Below are 14,465 nucleotides of genomic sequence, written 5' to 3' on the forward strand. Positions count from 1 at the left end.
ATCTAAATTGGAAAACAGAAAGTCATATTATTTATATTCACTAATTACATAATCTTATACTTAGAAAACCCTGAAGACTCTTCCAACAGGCTTCTGGACTTGATAAACAATTTCAATATAGTTTTAGGATAGAAAATTAATGAACAAATATCAGTTGTATGCCTATACACTGACAACACTCAAGCTGAGAACCAAATTGAAAACTCAATCCCATTTACAATAGACACACACACACATACATATACATACACACCCACCTAGGAATGCATTTAACCAAGGACATGAAAGACTTCTACAAGAAGAACTACAAAACATGGGTGAAATAAATTGTAGATGGCATAAACAAATGGAAAAATATCTCATGCTCATGGAATAGAAGAATCAATATCATTGGCATGACCATCCTGCTCAAAGAAATCTACAGATTCAATGCAATTTCTATCAAATTATCATCATTTTTTACAAAATTAGAAAAAGCAAGCCTATGAAACAAAAAAGAGCCCAAATAGACAAAGCAATCCTAAGCAGAAAGAACTGAGCTGGAAGTGTCGTATTACCTGACTTCAAACTATACTACAAGGCCACAGTAACCAAAACAGCATGGTACTGGTACAAAAACAGACACATAGATGAAATGGAACAGAACAGAAATCCTAGAAAAAACACTGCATATCTATAACCAACTGGTCTTAAACAAAGTTGACAAACATAAACAATGAGAAAAGGATACCCTATTAAATGGCACTGGGAAATTTGGCTATCCATATGCATAAGAATGAAAACGGACCTCTATCTCTTACCATACACAAATATTAACTCAAGATGGAGTAAAGACTTAAATGTAAGACCTGAAACTATAAAAATCCTAGAAGAAAGCCTAGGAAAAACTCTTCTGGATATTGGCCTAGGCAAAGAATTTATGACTATGACCTGAAAAGCAAATGCATCAAAAACAAAAATAGACAAATGGGAATTAAACAAAAGAGCTTCTGCACAGAAAATAAAATTAAATTAAAAAATCAGCAAACAAGCATCCTACCGAATGGGAGAATATATTTGCAGACTCTGCATCTGATAGAGGACTAATAGCGAGAATCTGTAGAGAACTGAAATCAACAAGAAAAAAACATAACATTGTACGTGTTCTTTTTGGAAGCTCCATCCATATTGTCATGGAATCGGCCATGACCTGGCTGATTGGAATCAATCAAGTCATGGAATCAACCTAAGTGTTCATCACTGGTGGAATGGATAAAGAAAATTTAATATATATACACCATGCAGTCAATTAAAAAAGAGTGAAATCATATCCTTTGAAGCAACATGGATGGAGCTTCCAAAAAACATATGAAAGCCACCAGCAAACATATGAAAAAATGCTCACCATCAATAATCATCAGAGAAATGCAAATTAAAATGCAAATTATGTGAAGATGTCTATTATCTTCTGGTATCAACGTGATACCATCTCATACCAGTCAGAATGGCTATTATTAAAAAGTTGAAAAATAACAGATGTTTGCAAGGCCATGGAGAAAAGAGAATGATTATACACTGTTAGTGGGAATACAAAATTTTCTAGCCACTGTGAGAAGCAATTTGGAAATTTCTTGAAGAAATAAAAATAGAACTAACATTTGACCCAGGAATACCACTACTGATTTACTTACCCAAAGGAAAATAAATTGTTATGTCACAAAGATACCCTCACTTGTATTTTTATTTCAGTGCTACTCACCATGGTAAAGTTATGGGATCAGCCTAACCTAAATGTCCATCACTGGTGGATTGGATAAAGAAAATGGGATATATACACCATGGATTACTATGCAGTCATTAAAAAAGAATGAAATCATGTCTGTTGAAGCAACATGGATGGAGCTGGAGGTTATTATCTTAAGTGAAATAACTCAGAACCAGAAAATCAAATACCACATATTCTCACTTATAAGTGGGAACCAAATAATGGGTACATATAGACATATAAATGGAAATAATAGACACTGGGGATTCCAAAAAGGGAGAATGAGAGGAAATGAGGGTCTAAAAATTACTTCTTGGGTACAATGCTCACTATTCGGGTGATGGGTTCACTGGAAGTCCAAATCTCACCATTATGCAATATATCCTTGTAACACCTGCATGTGTACCCCAGAATCTAGAATAAAACATAAATAAAAATAAGATATTGAGTTTGTGTGCATGAACATGGTTTCTCATTCTGCTTATTAAAATATCATTTAATCTTCCTATAATATAATCTACAGTTTTAGTGAAGATGAAAATGTCTATTATCATCTGTGTTGAACATATTTCTAAGTATAGCATCTTTAACAGTTTTGTTGAGGTACAATTGATATTTAAAAACTGTACATTTAATATACAGTAGTTCTTCTAATTATCTATGGGGTTATGTCCCAATAAACCCATCATAATTTAAAATACAGTGAGTCGAAAATGAATTTAATACACCTAACTTACTGAACATGGTATTTTATCATAGCCTACCTTACATATGTTCAAAACACATTAGCCTATAGCTGGGTTAAACTACAGTTGGGTGAACTTCTTAACAAATTCTGAAGTCCACAATTATGTATTGCTAACTATGTTGTACAGCACACTTCTAAAAGAATTTATTCATCTTGCATATACTCATTGAGTAAAATTTTGCTCTCCATTTTCTTCTGTTCCCGGACCCCAGCAACCACCACTCTATTCTCTGCTTCTACAAGTTTTACTATTTTAGATACCTCGTATAAGAAGAATCACGCAGTATTCATCCCACTGTTGCTGGCTTAATTCATTAAACATAATCTCAAGATTTATCCATGTTGTCACAGATGGTAGAATTTGTTACTTTTTAAACTGGAATAGTCCTCCATTGTATGTATTTGCCATGTTTTCTTTATCCATTTTTCTGTCTATGGACATATAGACCGTTTCCATATCTTGGCTATTTTTAACAATGTCGCAATGAACATAAGAGGGGAAACATCTCTTCAAGATCCTGATTTCAATTATTTAGTATATTTTGTAAATATACCCAGAAGTGGGATTGTGGGATCCATTAACAGTTGTAGTTTTGATTTTTTGAGGAATCTCCTTTGCCATTCTCTATAGTGGCATCACTATTTTTCATTCCCACCAACAGTGTACAAATATTCCAATTTCTCCACATCATTGCTGACACTTACTTTTGTGTATATATGTGTTTTTTTGTTTTGTTTCGTTTTTGTTTTTTTTTTCTGAGGCGGAGTCTCGCTCTGTCGCCCAGGCTGGAGTGCAGTGGCACGATCTCCGCTCACTGAAAGCTCCGCCTCCCAGGTTCACGCCATTCTCCAGCCACAGCCTCCCCAGTAGCTGGGACTACAGGCGCCCGCCACTGTTCCTGGCTAATTTTTTTGTATTTTTTTTTTCAGTAGATATGGGGTTTCACCATTTTAGCCAGGATGGTCCCGATCTCCTGACTTTGTGATCGGCCCGCCTCGGCCTCCCAAAGTGCTGGGATTACAGGCGTGAGCCACCGCGCCCGGCCGTGTGTGTGTTTTAATAATAGGTGCCATAATCGATGTGAGTTAATATCTCGTTGTAAGTTTTATTTGAATTTCCCTCATGATTATTGGTGTTGAGTATCTTTTCTTATGTCTAGTGGCCATTTATATGTCTTCTTTGAAGAAATGTCTATTGAGGTACTTTGCCCATTTTTGAAGCTTTTATTTTCTGTTGAGTTGTAATCGTTTCTTATACATATTGAATATTAACCACTTTTCAGATATGTGATTTGCAAATATTTTTCTCTGATTCTGTATGTTACTTGTTCATGGTGTTATCTCGTTTGCTATAAATAGGGTTTTTTTTGTTTTATATAGTCCCACTTATCTATTTTTGCTTTTGTTGCCTGTGCATTGGTGTCACATAAAAAAAAATTGCCAAGACCAATGTCAAGAAGGTTTTTCCATATGATTTTTTCTACTAGTTTTACAGTTTTAGGATTTACATTTAAATCTTTAATCCACTTTGACTGATTTTGTGCACGGTGTAATATAGATGTCCAATTTCCTTTTGTTGCCTGTGGATACCCAGTTTTCTCAATACTAGTTCATGAAGAGATCATAATTTCCCCATAGTGTATTGTTGACATTCTTGTTGAAGATCAGTTGACTGTATACGGGTAGGTTTATTTCGGGACTCTCCACTCTATTCAGTTTGTCTACTGTTTTTATGCTAGTATCATACTGCCTTAATTCCTATAGCTTTGTTACAGGTTAACTTCAAAAGTGTCATCCTTCTAGGTTTGTTTTTATATTTCTCAAGGTAATTTTGTTTATTTTGGACTTTTTTTTTTTTTGGTTCCACATGAATTACAGGATTGTTCTCATCTGTTTCTGTGAAAAATGCCACAGGAGTTTTGCAAGATAGCACTGATTTGTTGATTGCTTTGGTATTATGAACATTTTAAGAATATTATTTCTTGTAATGTGTAAACAAATAATATATTTCCATTTCTTTGTGTCTTTATTTCAAATGTGTTTTGTAGTTTTCAGTGTGCAGGTGTTTAATCTTCTTGGTTGAATTTATTCCTAAGCATTTTATCCTTTTTGATGTTATTGTAACTGGAATTTTTTTTTTATTTTCATTTTCAATAATTTGTTGTTAGTATATGAAAACACAGCTAGTTGTATATTTATTTCATATCTTCCAACTTTACTGAATTTTATACTAGTACTAAAATGTTTTTGATGTAGTCTTCAGGTTTTTCTACATATAAGATTATATCATCTGCACACAAAAATAGTTTCATTTCCTCCTTCTGAATAGACATCTTTTATTTATTTACTCTTCACCTAATTGCTCTGGTAGGATTTCCAGTACTACGCTGAATAGAAGTAGTGAGAGTGGACATCCTTGTCTCGTTCCTGAACTTAGAGGAATAGCTTTCAGCTTGTCACCGTTGAGTATGACGTTAACTTTGAGCTTATCATCTTTGACTTGTATTATGTTAAGGTACATTCTTTCTATACCTAATTTGTTGAGAGGTTTTATTGTGAACATGTTGAGTTTTGTGAAATGCCTTTTCCGGACCTATTGAGATGATCATATGGTTTTTATTTTACATTCCATTAATGTAGCTTATCACATTTTTTGATTTGCATATTTTGAACTCTGCATTCCAGGAAAAAATCTCACACGGTCATGGTGAATGAACCTTTTAATATGCTTTGAATTCAGTTTGCTAGTGTCTTTTAAGGATATTTATATCTGAGCTCATAATGGTTATTGGTTGGTAATTTTGTTGCTTGTGGTGTCTTTAGCACACTTTGGTATCAGGGTAAGCCACGGCACAAAAAATGAGTTTGGTAGTGTTGCCTATTCTTCAATTTTTTGGAATCTCTTGTGAAGGGTGGCCACTAATTATTCTTTAAATGTTTGGTAGAATTCACCAGTGAGACCGGTCAAGTCCTGGAATTTTTCGTTGTTGTTAGGATGCATTTGGTTAATGATGGAATTGTCTTACTCTTACTGGTCTGTTCAGGTATTCTATTTCTTCATGATTCAGTCCTGGTAAGTTGTACGTTTCTATGAATCTATTTCTATAGTTTACCCAATTTGTTGTCATATAAATGGTATTAGTAGACTAATGTTCATTTCTATGGCAAAAGTACTTTACTTATTCCATTATATTTATTATTTCTTTTTGTTTTTGAACTTGGTTTTATTTTGCTCCTCTTTCCTAGTTTTCTAAGGTAGAAGCCCAGATCATTGATTTTAAACCTGTCTTCTTTTTAATGTAAGTATTTTAATCTTATAGTTACCTTATGAGCATATTTTAGCTTCATATTACAAATCGTTATATTTGGTGTTCTTTTTTTAATTCAGAACAATTACACATTAATCTAGAGACATTATTTGTCCTATGGAAAATTTAGATGTGTTACTAATTTTGAAATAATTTGGACTATCTTGCTGATGTTCATTCTTCCTTATTGTTGCTTTGATCAGAGAACATATTCTGTATGACTGAAATTTATGGAGGCTTATTTCATAACTATAATGTATTTTGGCAACTGTTCAATATGCTCTTGAATAAAACAATGTACCCTCTTTCTGTTGTTGGAAGTGTTTTCCACATTTCAATTATGTCAAGTTGATTGATATTTTGATCTAAGTTTTTTATATTCTTACTGATTTTAATCAACTTTATTAAAATATAATCTATATACACTTACATCTACACATTTTAAATATAAAGATTTATTATTTTAACAAACATATAAAGCTACAATCAAGATATAGTACATTTCCAGAACCTCAAAAACTTCTCTCATGTTTCCTTCAGTGAATCCAAATCCACCTCACTCCCAGACCTCATGAAACCAACTGATCTAATTTCTGTTACTACAGGTTAGTGAGTTTTCTTTCCTACAATTTCACATACATGTGTAAACTTCCTGTAAGATTCATTTTGAGATTAGTCTGTACTGTATTTCTGTATTAGTAGACTGTTTCTTTTTACCATTGAGTATTCTATTATATAAATAATATAATGTGTTAATCCATTTATCTGTTGATAGATATTTGGATTGTTTTTAGTTTGGGGTTATTTTGCATAAAAACTGCTAAAAGCATTTGTAAATTAGTCTTTTTGTAAAAAAAGCTTTTATTTTTCTTGGGTAAATACATTGAAGTGAGATTGCTGGGTTCATGCTGGGTTCATATGACTTACAATTGTAGAAAATTTTATCTTGTTTTTAAAAGTGCTCTAATAATTAGTACTGTCTTAGAAAAAATAAATTCTATATGTGTGCTCTTCAATAAGTAGCCACTGTGCTCCTGTATTTAATTTTAATATTTAATTTAATTTTAATTTTAATTAACTAAAATAAATTTAAAATTGTGTCAAACTGGCAACATTTTAGTGTTCAGTACCCACATGAGTCTAATTGTAACTATACTGAACAGCAGAGATTATTGAAGAAAATTGTATTGGATAGTTATGGTCTATATAACTAGCTCTTATTGTGATATTTAGAGTGAGGAAAAACAACCCTATGTAGGTATTTATATATATATAATTATATATATAAATATTTTAGTTTAACAACATCTGAGTCAGAGTATTCAAATGTTTACTTTTTAACTATTATAATAATATTCAAATTATTTCAATCACCAAAGAAGAAATTGTTGAGTTATTGAAAACTATAAGATATATACAAAATGAAGGCTGGTAATCATGTTTAATTAATATCATGGGTTTGACCATTGGTGTCTGGACAGTTCACAACACACAAGAGCTTGACCCAGAGCATATTTCACTTATTATGCTCTGCCAGTTACACATTCCATACTCCTAACCTACAACACTAAAAAAAGAAAAGAAAATCATGTCATCTTCTCAGGCTGCTGCTTTCCTCCACTCTTACGAATTCTTTTCCAGGGGTCCCTTACTTTTGATCTCAAAGAGATCCCAGAGGAGTGAATGTGCATGAGAGAACGAAAAATGAATCTTTCCAATGTTTCCTTCGGGTTTTCAAGTTATCCAATAAGTTCATGTCATAATCATTTCTAAAGTGTCTGAAAATGTATTTGTATATTTAATTATTATATTTTAACTAAATTAATTTACATAGGCTCTGGGATCAGCTGGTAGGGTTCAAGCCCAGGATACTTCCTTGCAATGAGATTTAAAGCAAGTAACTTGAACTCTTGTTGACTTAGTTCCTTCATGTAATATAAATAGCTGAATATTGCCCTTCTCAAGGTAATAAAGATTAAGTGGTTTACGCATGTTAAGCACTTAAAAATGTGTCTACCACATAGTGATGATTCAATAAACATTCAACTGCCATAACTATTTTTATTAATACTTTAATTATTTTAGATAGCTCACTGTAGTGGTATGACTAATATAGGATTTAATATTCTAAGTATTACATAAAATGTTATGTTTATTATATAGTATATCAATTTAGAGTAATTAATATATATTCATATTTTTGATTATTAAAGATTTTAACTGTTGTCTGCTATGTCAAATACACTAGAAATTTTATTAATATACATTAAATCGTTGGATATAGCCTATAAACTTCTCAAATATTGGTATCATACTATACCTCTAGAGAGAAGGTAATTAATTCTGTAACTCAGAGACAACCACTGCCATTTATTAAGACTATCCTACTTCATAAATATTGTGAAGATTAGTAATGAGAATCAAAACTCTTGTGTTAGAATCCAAAGCCTCAGATTGTGCTTCTTGGGTCATTTCAATTGTTTGGATTTTACTCAACTGAAATAAGGCTCCTCTCCATATGCATCCCTTTCTTAAGTCTAAGGCCTCAAAACAAAGATACCCCCATGCTGGATAAAATTGCTTTCATTCTAAATCCCCGAAGTTACATGATCAGAGCCAAAGGTGTCACTGAGAAGAGTTTATCTAAATGGAATAAAAACTAACCTGCGCATTACCAAGTTAACATTATTGAATGCATTAGTGTTTACAATGGCTTATTTTTTTACCCATGAAGGGCAAACAGTGCCTTGATTAAATGTGTTCCTTTAATGACATCTTTAATCTACATAATAATTATTTGCTTCCTTAAGTTTCTTCTCATCAACTGAAAGTTTAACTTTGCAAATGGAATATTCTCAGAAGAGTGGTACTGTTAATAGGGCTGAATTCCTAACAGAAAGACACAAGAAGATCTTGTGCAAATTAACCAGGACTCAGGAGGAAGGCCATGCTCATGTAGGTACTTAATTGATTTTGTTAATGATGATGATACACTTCACGAGTACAAGCATCAATTAGGGAGAAAAGTAACTTGCCACGGTTTAGTAAGCAGAATGTTCAAGAAAGCAAGGGATTTCAGGGAAGATACCTTAATAGTGCAAACTACCCATTTTATGTTCCAGGAGAGATGTGAATTGGCATTTCCCTTTTGATCATTTACAAGTAACCTTGAAAATTCCAGGATTAAATGCCTAAAGAATCTCTAGATAATACTAGAAAACACCTGACTAAAAATCCACAGCTAGATGAATCTCAGGTTCAGGTAATGCTCCCTTGATCCTTCACAACCTGTTATATAAATGTGGAGCTGTCACTGCTCTCCAAAGTAATTGTACAAACCTACCATTTTCTCTGCAAAACGGTGTGTTTTTTTGTTTTGTTTTTTTACAAATGGCATATTAACCACAGGTTAGCTTTTGTAGGAGATTAAAATGTCTGTATTTACTAGAGTATCTTCTCTAATTCCATCAAAAATAATTATCAACATAAAAGGGCATTCGTTTTTAATAGAGCCTTAGAAACAAGGTGGTTGTCAGTAAAGTATACTGAATTCAGCACACAAAATGTTTTGGATTTAGTTAAGATTTATTTAGCACTGAATTGAGTATGGTAGATATCCTTCCAAGACTAAAGCACTCATTCCCCAGTTGATGAAAGTCAATTTGTTCATTCCTGAAGCCCTTTTCAGGAATTTTCCTTCAGTGGAGGAAACCACCTCAACTAAGATTGTGTGCAGTCCCTGGAGTCAGCCCATGTCTAATGACTGTTTTATGTAAGTTAAAGACCAGGCTTATTTTTGCCTCAGTTGGAGTATTGTGCTCCCTTTAGGACTGGTGAGGCATCTGTTCCAATTGTACCCCAGTTCAATTTATCTTTCTTCCCAATATTATTTCTTTTACTCCTCACAGATACTGTTTCCAAATCAATCCCCAATAAAAGTCCCAAATATAAATTCAAGAGTTTCAGAGTCTGTTTTCTATGGAAACTAATCAACTACTGCATTACTAGGAGATGTCCTAGGAAGCCGACTTAAACCTGGATTACTTACCTTCTAGTTGGCAATGAAGACTTCATCGACTGCAGTAGGTGAAGAACTAAAAGATCTTGATATGTGATTTAAGAGCATTTGCTAAAACTTTCCATGGTAATGAGCTAGGATTAATACCTGTGCTAAAGAATGCACTGGTAAGTGCACTATCTCATAGATAAGTTTGGAAGTAATAACAATGAAGTCTATTGAATTGCATAGCTGTTTCTAAGGGCCAGTGATGATGACAGGAGAAAAAAAAAAGTATGAGGGTGATTAATATAAAGCAGATTGAGAATGCCAGAGGACTTCTTAGTAGCATATAAAAAACCAGGGACAGAAAGAGACTGAGAATCTGGACCAAATCTTAATTAGAAGACTAGAGATCTCCAAGAAATGTTGAATTGTTAATTCTGGCAGTTCTGGTATACCGAGATGAGGACTCCGATTGAGAAACGGTGGATACCTAAGGTTTAGGATGAAGCGTATGGATTGATGCAGTTGAAAATGGTAAAATCTCAGTTTTGCTCAAACCTTCTGAGATTACAGAAGTTTCTCACTCCTCCCTATTAAAGCGAAGGTGTACCTCTTGCTTTAAGATGAAGCAAAGGCTTATCTCTCACAAAACAACACAGGTTTCATTCAGGATCTGGCTCTGACTCCTCTCTGGTCCAACAGATTTAAACTAGAGCTAAGTCATATTGTAACTCAGCAGACAAAGTACTGGGCCTGCTAAAGGAAGGAAGGACGTTGCATATGAAAACACTGCAGGAGCTAGCCAGGCAGGGCTTGGGTTGTCTGGTTATTCCATGAAATAGTACATTGACCCCCTTGGACAATAATCTCATGTTATTCAGACTGTATGAGCTCAGAAGGTGTGGGTAAACACAGCATAGTTTCTGTGTTTACCTCAGTGAAATTTTAGATTTCCAGTGGTGTGAGGCATGCTAAAATAGTCCATTAAAGTAACATACACATTATTGCATTTTGCGTCTCTCATCACTAAGAAGGAAGCACCACTTCTAGTAGGCCCTTCTGGGTTTCAGAAGTAGCATATTTCACAATGTTCATTGTGCTCTATCCATTTGCCAAGTTACCAAGATGTCTGTCAGCTTTAATAAGAACCAGATCAGGAAAGTGCTCTTCAGCAGATCTGGGCAGTTGTGCAATTAGCCTTAACAGGTTTAGGTAACTTACACAATTAAACCTTTGTGTCATCACATAAATGTCAAGATAGGTATTGTTATGTTTCTGTTACATGTGAGGAAATTGAGGTCCAGTGATAATGAGTAATGAGTTCATGCCATATTAATATATATTAGAACTAGGATGTAAACATGTGGCCTTTTTAATGGGAAATTTATGTAAGAGTCATGTTACTCTACATTGCTAAGAGTGTGAAGTGTGGTTTTACCAAGTTCATAGAGCCATAAAACTTCATTTGGAACTCAAAAATGTTGACTAATGAGGCTGAAATTATAGAATAAATTAGACCATAGGTCAACAAACTATGGCCCCGGGGACCAAATTCACCTCTCTACCAATTTTTGCAAATACATTTTCTTTGGAACACAGCCACGTCTATTTATTTATGTATTGTGTATGGCTGTGTTCATACTACAATGACAAGTTGAATAGTTGTGATCTATAATTAATGGCCCACAGAGCGTAAACATGTAATAACTAGCCCTTTACAGGAAAAGTTTACCAACCTCTGTTCTAGATGCAGTCATGGGATAATAATCACCGAGTAGAGGTTGAGTAGAGGGTACTTATAAGAAAATTGGGATATAAAAAATTATACCATGAAATAAAATTCCAAGTATTCTTAGCTCTGTTTTTTTTTTTTTCCACAGTTATTTTTGCACACCTAGCACAGTGCTTGGCATTTAGTATACCTTAAAAATACTTGTTAAAACAGCCGCGGACAGTGGCTCATGCTTGTAATCCCAGGACTTTGGGAGGCCAAGGCAAATGGATCACCTGAGGTCAGGAGTTCAAGACCCCCCTGCCCAACATGGTGAAACCCTGTCTCTACTAAATATACAACAAATTAGCCAGGTGTTGTGGCGGTCACTGTAATCCCAGCTACTCGGGAGGCTAAGGCAGGAGAATTGCTTGAACCCAAGAGAGGGAGGTTACAGTGAGCCGAGATTGAGTCATTACACTTCAGCCTGGGCTACAAGAGTGAGAATCTGTCTCAAAAAGAAAAAAAAAAAACAACAACAACTTGTTAACACAACGCTGAATAAAAATAATAGAGCCCTGTAAGGGCTTTGAATATAGTAATGCCATGATTAGATAATTATTTTTTAAAAATTATTCTCCAAATATTTTCCTACTTAAATTGCAAAGCAGTGATTTTAGAGATATGAAATGCTTGAAAAATCTTATAATAGTTCAGATAAGCAGTAATAAATTGGTTTGGAATTGGCACTAAATTAAAGGAAATTAGTAAAAAATAACATTTTGGAAAAAAAAAAAAAAAGGTCACTTTCAGTTGATTGAATGTGGAAGATATATTCCTGCACTTTTACCTCTAAAGGTTTATGATAAATATTTACTGTGTTTATTTAGATGGTATGACTTTATTTGAATTTTGTAGAAACTGGCTGTTAGTGAAGACTCCTGTTGTCTTTCTATCTACTTGGTGTTGCCATAAGAAGCTACAGAGTTCAGAAACCACTATTAACAAAGATGGAAAATTTTATTTTATTGGTGACACATATATTGAATCTGCTTCTAGATGGCTTGGTCAGAGACTTCATTGATTCACTTGCCTTTTTGTTTAGCACTCTCCAGATAATCTTCTTTCTGGTTTTTTGTTGTTGTTGTTCAAATTCAACTTCTATTATTTTTGTAAGATGATCCTCCTGAACCTAAACTTGATTGAATTCCTCTGTCTCTAAAACAAGACTTGCAGAGAATACATTTATAGTTCATTGTGTTTAAAGAGAAAGAAAAATAAGTCAAGTAGCACACAAAAATCTTAGTATTGAATGTGTGACTTGCTATTTTTTTCTTTCCAAATCCTTTCTCTCCAAGAAATATGCAAAAACTAAACAAAATAATAAAAACTTCTATTATTTTGATAATTAGGTAACCTTTTTTATTTTTCTTAATACATGCTTCTCTTTTGATGGATAGCACATAGATATTTGCCATGGCAAATACTTTTTATCATCATTTGAATATTATTTTCTCAGAGAATAGCAATGAGTTTAATTTTTTACTTTATAGAGAGAATTTTGAATCCCCAAGCTGTGTACACCACTTTAGTGACTTTATTCAAAGCTTACCAATTCATTTACTCAACAAGTATTTATTGAGTTGAGCTCTAGACACATGTGGCATGTAGCATATGATCCTATTTTAAGATTTAATTTCAAGAAGAAATGTTAAGGAATGGTTGGACAACTTTTAGGTTTGCTAGGCACATAAACTAAGAGGAAGGGCTTTGATGAATTGTGAAGCACCATAAGAAAAAAAAGACAGGTTGACAGAAGAACTATCTGAGACATAGTATATAGTTATAAAGATCTCAATAAGTTTGGAATTGTAGAACTTTGAGACAAGAACTGAAATAATAGAAACCCATGTCTTAAAATAAATTTTTAAATCAAGTTATTAGAAGTGGTCCAATGATAACAAAATGAGATTGTGGTTTAAGGCAGTAGATTTCTGAGACTGACATCCATGACCATTGTAGCATTATTCACAATAGCCAAAAAGTGGAAGCAACTCAAGTGTCTACAAATAGATGAATGGATAAACAAGATATGATATCCATATACAATGAGATTTTATCCAGTTTTAAAAACAAAAGAGATTCTGACACATGCTACAACATGAATGAACCTAAGCAACATTATACTAAGTAAAATCAGACAGTTATAAGAGGACAAATGCTGTATAATCCCACTTACATAAGGTATTCAATGTAGTCAGATTTATAGAGATAGAAAATGGAATAATGGTTGCTAGGGAGTTGGGAGAGGGGGATATGGAGATGTAGTGCTTAATGGGAACAATGTTTCAGTTTGGGAATATAAAAAAAATAAAAAAGTAATGGAGATGAATGGTGGTGATGGTTGCACAATTTTGTGAATGTATTTCATGATGCTGACCTGTACTCTTAAAGTTGTAAAGGTGGTAAAATTTATGTTATGTATATTTTACCACAACTTAAATATTACAGATAAAAGTCAATGAAAATGAGCACATTATATAACTTAAAGATTAGACTGTTAGTGTTTCATCTTTGTGACAGGTGGGAGAAAATAAAGAATATTAGTAGAACAAATAGTTATGAATTAAAAAGGCACTGTGACTAGGAGGTGTGTAAAATTCACCAAGAAGAAGATGTATCTAGATGCTGTGATTCTCACATGAGTTGCATAGAATGATAGTAATGGTCTAGAATTGGCAATATGGTTGAAAGGGTGCACCAGTTCTACCTCCTGGATCTATAATATGTGACATGTTAAAGAAAAAGAAGCTTGCCTTCAGGAGCGCTAGAGGGTATATGAGTTAGGAATGGTGTTCATCTAATAATATAAACATTCTAAGTTACAGTGACTATATTAGTTAGGGCTCTCTACAGGGACAGAACTAACAGGATAGATGTATATGTGAAAG

General features: G+C 33.5%; 1 long non-coding RNA gene across 1 annotated transcript in view; it reads left to right on the forward strand.

The window, feature by feature from the left end:
* LOC134740335 (uncharacterized) overlaps positions 1 to 14,465 on the forward strand; it is a 105,842-nt gene that overhangs the window by 54,555 nt on the left and 36,822 nt on the right. The window contains exons 2-3 of the long non-coding RNA XR_010127728.1: positions 5,739 to 5,791; positions 6,341 to 6,405. This is a non-coding gene — a long non-coding RNA (uncharacterized LOC134740335). The remainder of the gene's footprint in view (positions 1 to 5,738; positions 5,792 to 6,340; positions 6,406 to 14,465) is intronic.

The sequence above is a fragment of the Pongo pygmaeus genome, chromosome 9 (genome assembly GCF_028885625.2).
Source record: "Pongo pygmaeus isolate AG05252 chromosome 9, NHGRI_mPonPyg2-v2.0_pri, whole genome shotgun sequence".
In the NCBI taxonomy this organism is placed as follows: Eukaryota; Metazoa; Chordata; class Mammalia; order Primates; family Hominidae; genus Pongo; species Pongo pygmaeus.